This window comes from Miniopterus schreibersii (genome assembly GCF_964146895.1).
Source record: "Miniopterus schreibersii genome assembly, chromosome: 3".
NCBI lineage: Eukaryota > Metazoa > Chordata > Mammalia > Chiroptera > Miniopteridae > Miniopterus > Miniopterus schreibersii.
In genome coordinates, this window is record NC_138103.1 from 37,955,453 (window position 1) to 37,969,615 (window position 14,163).

The 14,163-nt window shown below is 35.3% G+C and overlaps 1 pseudogene across 1 annotated transcript; it reads right to left on the minus strand.

Moving 5' to 3' along the window:
* Nucleotides 1–13,005: 13,005 nt before the first annotated feature.
* On the minus strand, nucleotides 13,006–13,569 carry LOC308554411 (large ribosomal subunit protein uL6 pseudogene; annotated as a pseudogene). The gene has a single exon. The product of its transcript is annotated as a large ribosomal subunit protein uL6 pseudogene (transcript).
* Nucleotides 13,570–14,163: the final 594 nt, after the last annotated feature.

The window sequence follows — 14,163 nt, forward strand, 5'->3', positions numbered from 1 at the left end:
TTTCTAGCCATTAATCCTGCAATTATCTATTACTTTCTCCATATATTACACCAGGAAGCACTCCCTGCTGTAATGCTATGATATTTAAAAGCAAGTGCCCAGTGAAAACAAGAAAACCCAGACTAGATTCACTGCCTACAGCAACTGCTCTGGAGAATCATAAACCGACTTTTAAATCGTGAATGTTCAGGATGGAGAATATGGCTAATTTAATAATTAACAATAAACATTCTGGATTCAGATGTCCATTTTATCATTACTCCTATCTGTTGCATTAATTATTTAAGTAGTTCAAGTGATACTTAAGATTTCCCTTTAATATGAGTCTGATTATTCCTGCACCACTTTTACACAACTGGATAAACATATCACTAAAAACATACTACAATAGTAGCCATTTGTAGCAATTGTAAACGACAGTCTTCTTGAAAATGTGAGGTACTATAAGAGGAAGACACGGTCTTAAACCTTCTGTGAACCATTTCATGTATAAGTCATTCTAATTCTTTCCTTTTGTTTTGTTAAGGGCTCATAGATTCAGTAGGTTCTTTTTAAAAATTTTACTACATGTAACTACATAGACTGTGTAAGATTCCGATGCTCACTAACCTGAGCAAGGAATCAATCCACACTGAAGTCCACGCATTTGTCTAATTTCTGGATTCCCATTTTGCCCACCCATTTTTCAGAGACTTAATTTAAATTTAATTTACAAACGCTTAAGTTTATGTCTACCCATTTTTATTTCTATTTATTACTTTATTTATTTTAGAGAGAGAGGAAGGGAGAGGGAGACAGAGAATCATCAATGTGAGCGAGAAACATCAATTGCTTGCACCCTGAACTAGGGATTGAACCCACAACCCTTTGGTGCATGGGACAACGCTCCAACCAACTAAGCCACACTGGCCAGGGCTATGTCTATCCATTTTTAAAGGTCAATTTATCCAGTCAGTATTTCACTTCCAATCATAGTTTCCAATTATGCAAAAAGCTTAAAATTAATAAAGGACTCATTACAATCTAGCCCAGAAATGTGCCAGAGAGTAATTTTAGTGGGAATCTAATGTAGATTAAAAATGTAATTATCTTAGTTTCACAAGTTCCCTCTCCTTCCTCCAGTTCTTTTTGTAGAGCTCTCCAGATTATATCAATTCTCTGATATTAAATTAAAAATTAATGTTTATTGAGTTGCACAGAGTTGAGTGATTTTCCCAAGTGCTTCCACAGCAAAAATGCATGTCTTCCATTGTAGGAGATTACCAAGTGTAAACTGTTGATGGGCATTTGAAACCCTTTTAGATGGGAGCGCACAAAATATTGAATTAAAGATGCATTGGCCAGAACCTATCTAAATAGGAGTATCCTCAAATGTTAATGTTTTCTAAGAACTCTACTGTTTTGAAAAAATATTAGAAAATTATCTTAATAGCCAATATTCAAGATAGCTGCTGGTATAATTGCAAATTCAACCTAACTTCCTACCTATATGTGTGGTCTTCTAGAATAAGAACAGAAGCCTAGACATGAATTTTACATATGGAAAAGTCTTCAGTGTAGGAAAAACTGAGTTATACTCAAAGAATTCGGGCACAAAAGTGAAATCATCTTGCAGAAATTTTCAACCATCAGGACTGAAGACAAGGAGGATCCTTCTGGCCAACCAATCCCAACCAGGGAGTAGAGAAGTAAATACGAGTGTGTGTTCTAGAGTCTGAACAACTTAGTAAGCTAATAAATTTCCCTCTGCAGCAATTCCATCTGTGAAAGAGGATACTAATTATCTCTATTTCATAGGATTTGTGTGAGGATTAAAAGGGATAATAAATGTACAGCCAGCACCTGCAAGTTCCTAGCACATAACAGAATTTCAAAATAAATGATAGATATTTAGAATAATTATTATATAATTTTGTCTTACTTAAAACAGTTCATTCTGCATGCATTCTACTTCAGTCTGTGAATATGGTACATTGCTGGTTTACACACAATTCTTAGAATTCATACTTCTGGAAATATTGACTCAAAACATTATAATGCCCTTTTTACATTCCAAAAGCAGCTTATGAACATTGGGAAAAAAAGAAATAAAGAATTTTTCCACCCTCTGTCTCCACCTATATTTCTCAGATATAAACAAAACAATAAGAATTTGGTGTATAGCCTTCCAAATATTTTTCTATGCTTTTCATTACCTTTAAATACCTTTTCTAGGTCATGGTTTGCTCTACAAATATGAAACAACTAAGGGAATGTTAAATTATATGTGTTGGGCATAGTTTATATTATCATGGCTTCACTTTTTCTTTTTTAAAGATATTTAAAAACAATTTCTTTAATTTCTGAATTTTGAGAGGGAAAGAGAAACACTGATTTGTTGTTCCACTTATTGATGCATTCATTGGTTGACTCTTGGATGTGCCCTGACCAGGGATCAAACCCACAACCTTGGAGTATCAGGACAATGCTCTAATCAACTGAATTATTATGCCAGGGCCATGGCTTGAAGTTTCTAATCTTTAGTCATTTTTTTTATTTCTTCACTGAAAAATACATAAATTAGTCTAATTGATTATGAGAAAAGGTTGACCAGAATGGATATATGGGGAAAGGCCAGGAAAAAGAAAGGATGCTTTGCTTTTATTAATATATGTACAAATAAAATGAGAGCCAAACTATAAAAATCAGAAATTTTATAAAAAGATGTTGTGCCTGTGAAAGAAACATAAGCTCATTATCACTCCAACACACTTCATCAGACATTTAATAAACACACAAGTGCTGTGTTAGTACCAGGGCAATGAACAGGAAGAAAACAGAGCATCAAAGAGAACCCACTCCCACAAAACAAAATTACCAGCATGAAGCTAAAGATTAAAAGATGAAATACTGCAGCACAAAGCTGCATAAAAGAAATTAGTATGTGGCCTGGGAAATTCATTGTAAGAAAGCAAGCTGGAAGTTGGGTATTTGAATTGACAGTCACTTGTCTGATTTCAAATTTCTTTAGCAGAAGAGACTAGATCCTGAGAACACCCTTTAAATAGCCCAAGCTACAAGTGCTTACAGAACAGAGAGTGACTTCAGAGTCTGCCTTTATTTCAGCAAAGCGGGAAAATCACATTTGAAGCTCAAAGTAGTTCTCATTTTAAATAAATACAAAAAAACTAAATATGTATAAACTACATACATGTTTGCTTTTAGTGACACATTCTAGAGAAATGAATTATATCTTTTTGAGTATCTACTTTTCATTCTCTCCCTTTAAGGTTTGATTCAAATATGTGCCTTTATAAACCCCAGAACTTGACTTCAAGAAAACCATGTCCTGCTCCCCAGTTCCTATTTCACTAAGATCTTGTGGGCAATGATGAGTTTGCCTGGGTTAAATCTTAGGTTTATTTTGAAAGGCCATAAAACTGCATTACTATTGTTAAAAGATAAACTGAGACATATTAAAATTTTAAGAATTTATTTGAGCGACAATCAATTCCAACTGAGTAGTACCAAACCAGTAGAGGTGCTCTGCCTACTAGAGCTAGGGGAAAACTTTTACAGAGAAAAGATGGAATCGAGGTAAAGAAATTATTGATTGCATCTACCTTAAAGCCTAGTTGGCTATTTGTGATTGGTTGTCCTCAGGTGTCAATTTTATAATACTTACAGGCGTAGGTTTTGATTTGCTTAAGTAGGAGCCAAGGTATTAGAGCCAATTCAGCCTAATGGCCTCCTTGTTTAATTAATTTAACATGATTTAAAATGTTTATATTTTCTAGTTATATTAGATGAGACCCAAATTAATTTTAACAAAAATAAAAGTTTACAGGCATCCTGATAAATTAATAACAGTTGCATGAAACAGGAAAAAAGTGCCGTACTTGAGGAAGTACGTAATAAAGAATAAACTTAAAATGCCTTGGCTGTTTTTAATATCCAAAGAGATATTTTTATGGAGAAGATAGCCAGTTGAATTTATTCACTTTTATATCCATTTAATCATGGTCAGAGTCTCTCTTTCACTCTCCACTGTTAAGTATTCATTTCTCCAAGCTCCATTTGAAACATAAACCAAGTTTGGGCCAGTACCTCTCCCCAACAATGACCTACTATATCCAAGTTTAAGTTATTCAACAGCTGTCACATTAATTATGTCTATCTGTTAAATTATTCCCACATGTCCTATAGACATTCTTTGAAATAGAGCATTCATTTGGTATTTATGCATATTTCATTATGTTATAGAACATTTTATTAAGAAAAGCAACCATAAAATTGACTTTTATGATAAATAACCTAATATTCACAGTCCTTCCTTTATGCTTGCTTAGTCATGCTCATTTTCATAATGTTATGTGTTGGAGAAGAGGGAAATGGCTGCTTATCCAGATTGCCAGTCTCCTAGTTCTTTTGCCACATTTACTGCTGTTGTTTCCCATGTGAAATCTCACTTGAAGCTATAATAAGGTTGATGGATATAACTGTTGAAAAATACTATTGTTTTCTTATTTATATCATAGAATTAATTTTTAAAAATCTAAAATGATCATTTGAGTCTATTTTTAGAGTATTTTAGACACATGATGCTTCTTGTATATTACTTCAGTGGCAGAAATGGCAAAAAAAAATGTGTATATAGCCTGGCCATGTGTAGCTTATTGTTGAGCATCGACCTAGGAGCCAAGAGGTCCCAGTTCGATTCCCAGTCAGGGCACATGCCCAGGTTGCAGACTCTGTTCCTAGTAGGGGGCCTGCAGGAGGCAGCCAATGGATGTTGATGTTTCTCTCTCACAGATGTTTCTATCTATCTTTCTCCCTTCCTCTCTCTCTAAAAATCAATAAAAACATATATTTTTAAATGTAGATATAATACATATATACATGATATAATATTTCATATAATGCATACTATATTGTGTGCATGTATATATATGTATAGGCTAAAGAAGTTATAAACATAGACTCTGATATTTTAAGTTACAATAAAAGAAATTTAAAAAGATGAGTTGGCTATCTTAACCATTTATCCCTAAAATAATATTTATAGTGCCCGGGTTCATGTGATTTGTAAGAATTGAAGGTCATACACGTACTTAGGAGCAAATATTCTGCCTAAGTAAGAAGGGAAGTTTATACAAGTTGTTTTTATTTTTAAAAGCTATTTTATTATGAAGTATAATCCACATACAGAAAAAGTATACAAAAAATTTTGCACCTCGGTGAATGATCGATCATGAAGACAATACTCATGTAGCCACCACCCATGTGAAAGAACAAAATGTTGCCACACTCCAGAAGCTTCCCTCTGTCCCTCTCAACCACAACCCTGTCTCCCTCCTCAAAGGTAACCCATTATTCTGACGTCTGCCTCTATAGTTTAGTTATGCCTCTTTGGGGGCTCTGTATAAATGGAATCATACCATTGTTTCTAGACTTTTGCTCAACACTATGTATGCTTTTCAAGTTCCTCCCTTGTCCTAACATCCTGCTTAATGCGAGCTTGAATTGGGTGAATGATTGCTTTCTCTCAGGCCTTCAGACCATCTTACTAATTTAATAGTCCTTCACTAGAAGGCAAGGGATCACTAACTCAATTCAACAAATAGTTACCAAATGTCTGCTCTTAGATGGGCATTGTACTGGAGTACACAAATAATAGGAAAAGATTAATGATCAGTAAAGTGATCAAAGACTAAAATCGTGATCTAGGGCAGAAGTTCTCCAAGTGTGATCCCCAAACCAGCACTATCAGTCTCACCTGGGAACTTGTAAGAAATACAAATTCTCCAGTCCCACTATAGGTTTACAAAGTCGGGAACTCTGGGGTTGGGGCCCAGCCACCTGTGTTTTAACAAACCCTCCAGGGGATTCTGAGCCACCTTAAAGTTTGAGAACCACTGATGTCAGAGGATCTGTTGGACCTTTGGATGAGACAGAGGTCTAAATGCCTTCGAAAGTGTCTTCTAATGCTAAAATCCTAGGATCATTTGACTTAGGATCATTTCCAAAATAACTTTATTCTTCTTATATTTAATTTTGAATCAAATTTAAGAGGAAAAAGCTCCTTAAAGTTGTTTGTTTTCATGGCTTTCATTTGTTCAGTGGTTTGATAGAATTACTAAGAAGATGATATTGGGGCCACTTGACTATAAATACAAGGTTTAGGTGTTAAATGAGTGTTTCAGAGCCAGACTCAGGAGTCTCTGGGGGCCCTATTCCTCATCTAGAGCTCATGGCTCTCCTACACAGCTCTACCTTTCAGATTTAATGCCAAATAGCACCAGTACAGTTTCGAAGCATGAGAATTAGGCTGAGGCAGCTACTTTCTAATTCCCCCATACAAACTTGACAGTGCACTAGATTTTCAACATCTTCCTTTATGCTGATTCCTTGAAAAAGTAACTCTCTCGTGAATGTTAATGTAGCTGCTTGTCTGTCTTAAGATTGTTTTCCTGAATGTGGGGGAAAAATCCAATTTTGTGTCAAGTATTAATCATATCTTAGGCTATTTGTACCTGAACATGAAAGGTGTACATCTTAAGAAAATCCATCACAATTACAGTGAAACACAGACAAAAAGCAATGGTGTTAGTACAATCAAGGACTTTTCGGCTGTAAATTTTAAGATTAAAGGTTTTATATATGATCCTTCAGAAAGCTCCATGGTCTCCGAGCTCTCTTGCTAATGAACAGTTCTACTGTCTCTAATAGCATCTAACCTGTTATTACTTTGGCATATTATCCAGGGTGCCTAGGAACAGGCCAACAATGAGAATGCCAATGTATCATTCTGTCCCTTTTCTCTTTATCATTAAAAGGAATGAAGAAATACACATATAGCCTTTAAGGTGAATGAGTGGAGGAAATACGGTAAGGCAGGGGAAAACCAGGCAAGGATTTGGTCTTGGATCTCAGCTGGAGCCTAGTCACTCCAATACCCTGGGGAATTCTATAGCATTGATTGCAGCACAGGGTTGATCCCACCCATCATTCAAAATCATTACCCCTGGGCTGTCCTGAATGGGCAGCATTATCTCCCTGGTGAGGTGACAATTTTTAAAAGAAAGAGGCAGCTGTGGGCCATTAGCGGCCATTCTCATAGCAACTGGGGTAGAGTATGCTGGGCCAGTAAAGGGAATCTGGGCGGGGGACCAACAGTACCCACTAAACCACTTAACACTTACCACACTGGAGTACCTACTTAAATTTAAAACAGTATGTAAGAACGTGAATTCTTGAATCAGATTGCCGATAGATTTGAATTTTACGTATAGCTATGCATCATTGAGCAAACCACTTACTTTCTCTATAACTCAGTTCCCATTTCTATAAGCAGGGCAATGATCGCAATATCTGCCTCATAGGGTTGTGATAAGAATTAAATAAAATAACATGTAAAGAGCTCAGAGCAGTGCCTGGAACATAAGAATTTTGATATATGTTCATTGTTATTGTTGCTATTGCTGCTGCTGTGGTTGTTATTTAAATAATCAGATTAAAGGCCTTCCTTCCTCAGTAGACAACGAATCAGATAAGAGAAAGGGCAGGAAACTCGGACAGACAAGGACTCCCCGGACACCCACAGCTGGGGCTTGGCCTTGCTGGGAGATGGGCTGGCAGTCACAGCTCAGCCGTGGCACATTCCTTTCCAGAAACTAACCTCACAGAGAGAGCATCGACATCACACAAGACAGCTCTGTGTCTGTAATAAAGTGAGACGAAAACAACCATTCCCTGACCTCATCAGAACACAAGCCAAAGACTACAGTGCAACAATCACCAAACATCCTCCTCGCTCAGCTAACACAGCATCGCTGCTGCTTTATCAGTTAAAGGCTTAGCCTCACATTATTCTTCCTGCCTTCGAGATAAGACTCAGTAAGATACCCCGTTTTATAATTAGCCTGCTCCCTGGCACCCAGTCCAGAGCAAACTCCACTTCCCTGAACCTTCTTCAAAAATCACCCAACACAAGCGCAAATCCCCTACTAAGTTCTTCTCAATGTCCTCCTTCACAGCTGTTAAGCCCCGTATTTCTCCATAATGTATGGTCTCCCTCAATGCAACAAGCCAATAAATGAACTTCCTTTGACTACAGATATATTCCGATGGCCCCTGGATAGAAGGCTTTGACACAGAGGTTATTTATCCTTGTACTCCCTGTGCCTAAGATGTAGTAGGCATTTTGTATGAGATTTTTGAATGAATAAATTAACCCAGGTATGAGTTCGTTCCAAATCCTGATTGTGTTTAATGACCAGCACTGGTGCTTTTCACATTTACAGTCTGCACTAATTGAGAGCACAGATACCTACTGAGCATAGAACAACCATGTTAGGCAAAATTGAGACACACATTTAAAAATCATAGTTCTGGGCATCTGGCCATCAATAGCAATAATGAGCTGTAAGCTGAAGACATGTAAAACTCTAAAATGACAAATTTGTGCACGGTATAGATTCTGCAACAACAGATGCTGCTACAAATCAAAGAACCATCATTCTTTTGTGTGCCTCGTATAAAGAAAGCTATCTAACTGGGTATTCCCAGGTTGTCACAGTATTGGTGAAAATCAAGTCTGAACTATTGCCATTTTAGTGCAATGCCATTTTAGCTACAATTGTATCTAGAAAAGAGAAAACTAACATAATGACTGGGAACTCCATGCTCTTTACTCAAGTAGTAACTTAAACAAGCAGCCATTCCAGTTGAGAGAAAATAGTTTAATAGATAGACAGTAGATAGAAACAATGTAAATGCGTTGTAGTATATACATATTTTTGCAGCAGATGAAAGACACCCTCATATATACGTTATACAATGAAGCACTATAACATTTCTGAAAGGAGTGACAGAGTTTATTATCCGACCTCCACGCTAATCTTTCAAGCCCCAATGTAATGATTTTCCCTTCAAGTCTTTGGTAGGAAATAAAATGTGATGTGCATTAAAGATTCATTCCTACTAAATCTCTATAAGATTATCTCATTGATGATATTATTTTAAAAAGAAATAACCTCTGTTATAGGTAGAATTGAGAATTATTGCTATTGTTAAATTAACTATGTCATAATGTCAATATTCTAATGTAAGTTTACGTGTATATTTGCAATAATATTTTCTTGGGCAGATATAGGCAATAATGATACAATGCTTGATTTATACTTCGATCTAAGTTATCATGTTTTTACATGAATTGTGTACATGCTGTCATTTGTGGCAAAGATAATATTACATTAAAAACATGTTTTTTGTTTAAAAATTACTAAAAAGAGGTTACCACAAAGAAGAAAACTGAAACTACCCACAAGTCCAACATTCAAATATGTCCATAGTTAACAGTTTGAGGCACAGCCTTCCTCATTTTCCTTGCATAGAACCACTGTATTTTCCAAAAAATAGTGTATGCTCTAAATATCATTTATAATCTTGAATTTTTCTTTATAATATCACATAAATGTCTTTATTTCAATTAAGGCTTTTTTACACAACCATTATTTTAACATATGCATCCCCTTCATATTAAGAAATTTTGTTTGCAACTTAAAAAAAAAAAAAAAAATGATGACTTCCAGAATGAACAAGTTTCATAAATCAGCATCTTCCCTTCTCCTTGTAGAAATCACCCAAAAGCAACAGGAGAATTTTTAGTGCAAACACTATTTCCAATGAAGACAGGACCATCCTATTTCTAAACTACATGTAGGGGTTGTCAAAAGCAACTGAGGTTAAGGGAGTAGATGGGGAAGAACCCTGAAGTAAAAATTCAGAGTGAAATTTCCCTAAAAGACAACATACCTGAAAGTGCTATAAAAATACATTTGTAGAAGTTAGAAAGTGCAAGAACTTGGTTAAAGTGTGCTAAACAACTGGAATTCTCTTTGACTGTTTTGGTTCAGTAAAAGAGAACAGGCAAGCTACCAAATATATATATAAAGAGAAAGCTACAGTTAAATGAAGCAGTCTGCTCTTTGGCAACAGAGAGGAAGAGAACTTTTGAATTGTGAACAGCAGTAAAACTGGAACACTCTATGGACCTCCATCTGGCCTGCTCAAGCAACTTCTTGAAAAGCACCAATGTAGGAAAAACCCAACTGATTCAATAATAAAACATAAGAAGGAATCATGACAGTGTCAGAAACATATACTGTAGGACTCTGTTTCTGGCCAAGATGCAGTACCTGGGACCAGATTTATTTTCTCACCTTAATCAATCAGAAAACTGGATAAAATACGTTCAAAAAATGGTTTTCAAGACACTGGACATCAAGTGACAATGGGCAGTGATGCCTGAAAGACAGGAAACAAATGAGGTGAGCCCTGTGGTTTCCTGCCCAGTCTGCTGAGCTGAGAGAGGCTCTAGGCCACATATCACAGAGAGAAGAAATCCAGAGAGACACCAGCGTAGCGTACTGGAGAGGAGACAGCTCCTCAGTGACTAGCTCCAGATTTCTGCAGAGGATCCTCCTGTGTCATCAGTTGAGTACTTACCAGTGTGTATGTGTAAGAAAACTACCACGGCTGAGCAAAGAGTCATCTGGAAGTTTAGTGGTAACCTTGCTGAGGGTTCCCAGAATCTAGAGACAGCGCCTATTCATACCAACCCGAATGGAAAGTCTCGAGATTCAGGAGGTGGTGCATAGAGGATACAGTGGGTCTTGCCTCATAATGGAGAATTTTAGCCCTAGAACAAACCCTGCGCTGCCATCTAACAAAGCTTCCCATCCAACAAAGCTTAAAATTAAGACTAGGAAGAGTGAAATTCACAATTTCAAAAATTGCCTGCTGTGAAAATGAGCCTGGAAATATAATCTGCAATTAAGAGGGGGAAAAATCAATCATAACCAACCCAGAATCGATGCATATATTAGAAATGATAGACAAGGACATTAAAATACTTATTGAAACTGTGCTCTCTATGTTCAAAAAGTAGAAACATGTAAGATATAAAAAAGCCCAAGTTAAACTAAGAGAAATAAAAACAGCAATGTCTGAGATTAAAAATACAAAGAATGGAAGGTCAGCCCTGGCAACCACGAATCTATTTACTATCTCTAGTTTTGTCTTTTCTAAAATGTCATATAAATGGGATCATACACTATGTAGCCTTTGAGTCTGGCTTTATTTACTTAGCATAATGCATTCAAAATTCATCAATATTGTTACGTGCATCAGTAATTTATTCCTTTTATTGCAAAGATATACTCAATTATAGATATACCTAAATTTTGAATATATATTCATCAGTTGAAGGACACTTGGGTCATTTCCAGTTTGTCCAATTATGAAAGAAGCTACTATAAACATCTATAGAGAGACTTTTGTGCAGACCTCTATGTAGACCTTTATTTCTCTTGAGTATTAGGAAAGGAATTGATGGAAAATATGGTATGTGTTTGATTAACTTTATAAGAAACTGCCAACTATTATTCCAAAGTTGTTGACTATTTTACATTCACAACACTAATGCATGATAGTTCTCAGTGTTCTGCATACTAATCAAATTTTTCTGTTTTAGTTATTCTAATAGATGTGTAGTGATTTCTCATTGTGGTTCTAATTTGCATTTCTCTAATGTAAAATGATTTTGAGTATGTTGAAATGATGTTGAATCATGTTAAAATCTTTTAGCGTGCTTGTTTGCCATCTAAATCTCTTCTTTGCTCAAGTGGCTATTCAAACCTTTTTCTCATTTTTAGAAATTTTTAATTTTTTTATCTTTATTTTTTAGAAGAGAGAGAGACATCTATGTGAGAGAAAAACATTGATGGGTTGCTTCCCTTATGCAACCCAACCAGGAATCTAATCTGAAACCTAGGTATGTGCCCTGACCAGGAACCTGACCTGCAACCGTTTGGTGTACGGGATGACACTCTGACCAACTCAGCCACCCGACCAGGGCAAACCTTTTACTCGTTTTAATTCAGTTTTTCTTTTTCTTATTTTGAGTTGTGAGAGTTCTTTATACTTGTCTTTTATGAGATACGTTTTGCAAATACTTTCTCTAAATCTATTTCTTTTCATTTTTGTAACATTTTGTTTCACAGAGGAAAATTGAGTTTTTTATTTTGATAAAAAAATTATCAAAATTTCAATATTTTCTTTTGTAGTTTAGTCTTGCTTTAAAAAACTTTGCCTCATCCAGTGCCACAAAGGCTTTATTCTACATTTCTTTCTGGAAATTTTATAACTTTAGCTCTTAAAAACAGATCTATTTTCCATTTTGAGATAATTTTTTTTATTTGAAATGAGTTACTAGTCATTATTCATTGCTTTGCATATGGATGTCCAATGAGATGAGCATTGTATTTAAAAGACAATCATTACTCCATTTATTTGCCTTGGCATCTTTATAAAAAAAAAAATAGAGCAACCATAACTGTGTAGATCTATTTCTATATTCTCTATCCTGTTCATTGGTCTGCATGTCTATCCTTAAAACAATACCTCATTGACTCCATTATTGTGACTTTATAATAAGAATAAAATCAAGACATATGGGTCCTCCAACTTTGCCGATGTTCAAAAAATTTTGTCTATTCTAAGTTATTTCTTTTCCATATAAATACTATAATCAGCTGATCCATCTCTACCCAAAGAAAGCATGCTGAGATTCTAATTAGAATTTAAATGAATCACAAAATAGTTTGGGGGAATATTGACATTTTAACAACATTGTCTTCCAGTCCATAAACATAGTTTATCTTTCCATTCATGTGTCTCTTTTGACTTATATACTGTAGCTGTAATCAATGTTCTACAGTTTTCAAATTACAAATATTTTACACATTTTGTTAAAATTATTCTTATTTTCCATGTTTTTAGTGCTGGTGAAAATTATAACATACTTAAGTTTAAATTTCCAAATGTTCATTCCTAGTATATAGAACTAGAATTGATTTGTTTTTTTTCCAATACCTGACTTAAACTGTTATCTTTAAAGTATCACAAATAAGTGTGAGAAATTATCCAGCATCTTGCTGTTTCTATAACTGTACAACTTAAATCTTACTCATCAGTCTGCTGAACTCTTCCTTTTTCAGAGACACAGGCACCATCGAAAAATTTTCTGATGTGCTTGTTTTTTACTGTTGTGACTTGCTGAATCAAGGCAGCTGAATTTGATACAAGTTCAATGTCATTTCCTTCAAGAATTAACTCATCTCTCGGGGCTTGAGATACTGAACAAGCAATGCCTGACCTCTTCCGAACCCTGAGGATATATTTTTCACCCAAGAAATTTCTGATTTCAACAAAACCATCCTCCTGAATAACAACATTGATGGGAAATGAGTGTACACAGACCTTATCTTGTAATGAAAGCCTAGTGCAACACCCTTGATCGTGTTCTGTGCATGATTACAGATAGTGCCAAAGATAGCCAGTTTCTTTCTATTTCCCCACCATTTGTCAACCCAGAGCCTCTTCCTTTTCTTTCCAAGGAGACTGAGTTCTACATGGATATGATTGAAGTCCCTCTGCAGGGTCCCTCACAATAACTGTGCGTTCCTACAGAGTCTTGTTGACATTTTCTGGAAGGTCAACAATCTGATTGCTGAGAATGGTCTTCATCCCACAGTAGTTGTGCCAAAGAGGTAGAATTGATTTTTTATATTAACTCTGATGTTACCTTTGTAAATTCATTTGTTAGTTTTAATAGCTTTTTTGGTACATTCTTTGGTATTTTCTAAGGAGCTAATCATGTCATCTTCAAATAGAGATGCTTTTATTTTTTTCTTTCCAATATGTATACCTTTTATTATTTTTTTCCTGTTTTAGTGCACTAAGATCTGTATTATAATGGTGAATAGGCATGATTATGCTTTTACCATTAAGTATAATATTGAAAGTAGTGATTTTTGTAGATGCCCTTTGTTGGTTCAAAGAAGTTCCCATTAATTCCTAGTACATTGGGAGTTGTTTTTTTGTAAGTGTAATTGAAGGCTGAATTTTTCAAATACTTTTTTTGCACCTATTTAGATAATTACATGTCTATTGATATAACATATTTCATTTTTTAAAAAGTTAAACCAGCCTCATATTCCTGAGATAAACCCCACTTGATCATAATGCATTATCATTTGCATATACTGCTGGATTTTATGATAAAATTTGTTAAGGTTTTTAAAAAATATATTTATGTGGTGTATCAGCATGCAGTTTTCT